The following is a 4,146-nucleotide window of genomic DNA, read 5'->3' as shown; positions in this document are numbered from 1 at the left end:
GTTGCAGTGTAGGCTGTCTGCAATGCTATAAAATGGTTATTGTACAGTCATAGTCTTGTTATAAACCATTAACTGCTTGTCTGCTGATAAAACTTTAACCTCTTCTGTTCTAAAAAAGAGAGTTTGGGCATATGTGTGTTTATTACCTCTTGGGGACTGACTCTGGTCCTCATTATAGATCTGCACGTACCCTGGGGGAAGTGGTGCTGGCTGGCACAGGGTGAAAGTCAACACAAAGTAAGAAGAAAATAAAGTTATTTTAAGAATGAGTTGGAATAACCACATCTTTTTGTCATCAGCATTCAGTGGATTAATTCGCAATGTGTAAGTAGGGACAGTACCTTTCTTTTACATGGTGTTTTTTGCTAGTGAGAAAAGAAGATTTGTTTGGCTTTTGAATTACCAAAGCAATTCCATCTCACTTTAAGAAACAGGACTCAACAAGCTGATATGATGTGCAGAGGATGTACAGAAATGCAGTCAAAAAGAAGGGTGCTGGTCTCTTGGGATGTGGCACAATTGTCTAGCCATTAGATATTACTGATACTGCTACTACTCCAGACTACAATTCCTTCAACGCCCCACAGATGGTTTGTCACAGACACATTTTATGAAGAATCTTTTCCTTTGGATTTTTTCTCCTGAGAAGCTGAGAGGCCTCAGGAACAAAATGTAAACAATGATTATCTGCTGCTGTGGAATGCAACAGGTGGATCTGTGATTGGTCTCATCTGGTTGTTTCTAATTAATGGCCACTCACAGTCCAGCTGTCCAGACCGTCTTGGTCAGACACAAACCTTTGTTATTCATTCCTTTTCTATTCGTAGCTAAGCCTTCTGATGAAATCCTTTCTTCTATTCTTTTAGTATTGTTTAATATAATATATATCATAAAATAATAAATCAGCCTTCTGAAACATGGAGTCAGATCCTCATCTCTTCCCTCTTCCTGGGACCCCGGTGAACACCACCACAATTGTTATGATGTCTTTTCCTCTTATGAAGAATAAAAAGGAGCAATATATGTATTTATTATTTTAATTCATTTGGTGGCAATCTGTAAGGTACTCATAATGATATTCATACTCAAAATATTCATACAGAAAATAAAAATTATCTCATGTCAGGTGACCAAGACACTTTGTGTTGAAGAAAACCCCTCAGGACATAGGAAAGACTGTGGAAATGCTGAAACAATTAAGATTGCTTTTACAAATGGGAGCACCAAAATTGTTAATGCGCTTCTTCAGATAGCCAAATGTCTTAATAGTCTGCTCACAGAGGTTTAGTTAAAGCCAGGCTGTGCCACCACCCCAGTGCCAGGCTGGTACAAACCTTTAGGAGGGACAGGGCTGCACGCTGTCCCTCTAGGCTCAGCTCTGTCCAGTCAGGGGGTGTCTGCCTTCCTGTCTGTGGCAGCCCTGTTCCTTGTCCTAGATCTTTCCTCTCTCCATGTTATTCTCTTTAGCATGGGAAACAGAAAAGGACAAGATCCTCAGGGGTGGAGGGCACAGGGACATGAGGAGGGCGCAGGGGCCCTGGCACTCCGGTGACAGATGAGAGCCCAGGGTGGCAGCAAACAGCACCCGGGGCCACCGGGGCCCTTCCACTGCCCAAGGTGCCAAACTGCAGTTCCCCCCCAGTGCCAGGGAATGGGAGGCTTCACTGGAGAGGGGCAGGCACGGGGCTCTGTGGGGCAGGACAGCCGTGTGAGAGGCTGGTGGCACAGCTCGAGTGGCCCCAGTGTGCATCCAATGGCCAGGAATCCCCTGGGCTTGGGAGAAATTGCAGGGTTGGCTGGGCAAGCCCTGGGAGCACAAAGGTTGCATGGCCCAGCTCTTCCACTGCTGCCAAACTGTGAAAGCAACAATGCTCAGCTGGACAGAAACATCTCCTCCTCATCCTGCTCACAGAGAATGCTTTAGAGCCTTGAAATGTTAATTACTTTACAGCCTCCTGCCATAAGCAGTAAAATGTTTGCTTTCTTGCTGTTTAAAGGGATAAGAATGTAAAACTGGATCTAAGAGACACACAGGAAGCTGCTCATCCCTGAGCAGAACTCTTACAGACAAAACAGAATCAAGTGTACTTTGATGGGGAAACTGAGGCCCAGAACAGTTCAGTGACATTAAGCTCCATCCAGCTTTGCTAAACTCAGGCTGAGGTTTGTGGTATATTGAAGGCGTATCCAGCTACTGAATCACAGGTCTGAGTCCTTTGCTAATAGAAGTGCTGCTAGATGATTGCAGGTATTTTTAAATGACAAAATAGTAAAGAAATTATAATTTATTCTCATGGTTACTGACACTGCCCTTCCCATTCAATGGAAAGAGCATCCCTGGTTCTTTCCTTTACATGGCTAACATCATCAAGGATATCTTTGACTAGAATGCTGAGTTTAGATACACGAAATACTAAGAGTCCAAAACTTTGGGCTGCAAGCCCAGCTTTGCAAATGGGAGGCAGTTTGTCAAGTGGGAAGTTGCAGTAGGATTGTGAGCAAAACTGATTGTGAATTTCTAACTTCATATCAACACTTTGTATAAAATACAGAGGAAAAAAATAGTTAAGGCACCAGATGGCAAAACCAACACAAATGAATGAACACCTCTTAAAAGATAGTATACTTTTATTTATGAAAATATTGAACCATTTTTATATGATATAGAATAACAAACTGAAAGGGAACCTTAACACTTGCAAATCTGTGTGTGTGATGCAGCTGCAGGGAGATAAAAATCTCTCTTGAGTGACTGGATATGTTTCTTCTGCTTTCCTCCATTTCTTTTAAGCCTTAATTAGAGCCAGATGTTTCTTATTTCCTTTCTTTTTTGTTTTCAAGTGTGCACAAAGCATGGTGCCAGCAGTAAACACCATCTTTGACTTTTTTTATTGTGTCAACTGCATCTGAGTCAGAGTCACAAACCAGAGTGAAATTCCAGCAAAGCAGTGCAAGCTTTCCCTCCTACTGCCATTCCTACTGGAAGATTGGCATTGCTGTTTCCTGTGGCGCAGGAGCCATAAAAATCCCACCATGTGTCTGAGAACCTTGCCCCTGGTAAATAACACTGGAGGCAGGAGGCTGGAATGCTGTGTGCCATGAGCACAGCTGCCCCTCCCATGCTCTTCAGGGTGCTGGGAGTGATTTCTTGTTGCTTAATTGCTGTTCAGCTGTATGGATCTGCAGCCTGTTTTCCATTTCTTCCTTCTCCTCCTCAGGGAGGCAGTGGCTCATAACCACGGCATAGAGGCAAAACCATTTCTGCTCCAATTTCATGCCTTTATTGTACCCTTACATTGATCTCTGAGCTGCCATCTCTGGCAGAGTGTTTTGTCAGTAAATGGCAGAAGTCTGTAGGTGAGAGATTCCTTTCTAAACTAAATTGCTTAGTATTGCTGTAGTATTTATAATTATGGTTTTCATCTACTTTTCTAAACATATTTTCATTCTAAGAAACATATCAAATATAGAGATCCATGAACTGCAACAGTTACCTAGCAAAGAGGTAGAAATTAGTGTTCAAAAAAAGTCATCTGAGGACAGGTTATTCATTATTTGACAACTATTTTGAGCAAGCACATATTGCACCTAGAATAGATTTTAGGGACAAGTTTTCTGGCAGTTTTCCACTTGTCTTTCTCCCTTTTAACAGATGTGCTCTTTGTTACTCAGTCCTGGGGAGTCAGGCTCCCTTCCACTGCTGCACATGCTGAAGATCTTTTTGGATAAAAAACTGTTCTGTTTTCTTCCACCAACTTTTGTACCAGCAACTCCTACCCCAGCTGCTGTTTGGAGGAACTGAAACATTTTGGGGAAAAGTACCTGAGGTACTTGATCCACTGAAGTTTTTTAGTGCCTCTGTTTTAAGGATGAGTGAACCTGGAGGATTCAGATTCTTTCCTGTCACATTTGCTCTTCGTTCATGCTGTGTTTAGTTACAAGGAAAAAATAATTTAAATAATACATTTAAATAACTTAAATAGAACAAACATCACAGTTTCTAATGACAAGGTAGTACTGACCTTTCTTGAATTAAAGTGCAACTTGTTCAAATGTCTGGTTGTGTTATGAGAGTAACCTGTTTATCCCACCCCATCCTGTCCCATAAATGGTTACATTTTTTCCCCTGAAAACATGACAGACATC

The sequence above is a fragment of the Haemorhous mexicanus genome, chromosome 2, assembly GCF_027477595.1.
Source record: "Haemorhous mexicanus isolate bHaeMex1 chromosome 2, bHaeMex1.pri, whole genome shotgun sequence".
In the NCBI taxonomy this organism is placed as follows: domain Eukaryota; kingdom Metazoa; phylum Chordata; class Aves; order Passeriformes; family Fringillidae; genus Haemorhous; species Haemorhous mexicanus.
Note: the sequence above shows the minus strand (reverse complement) of the source record.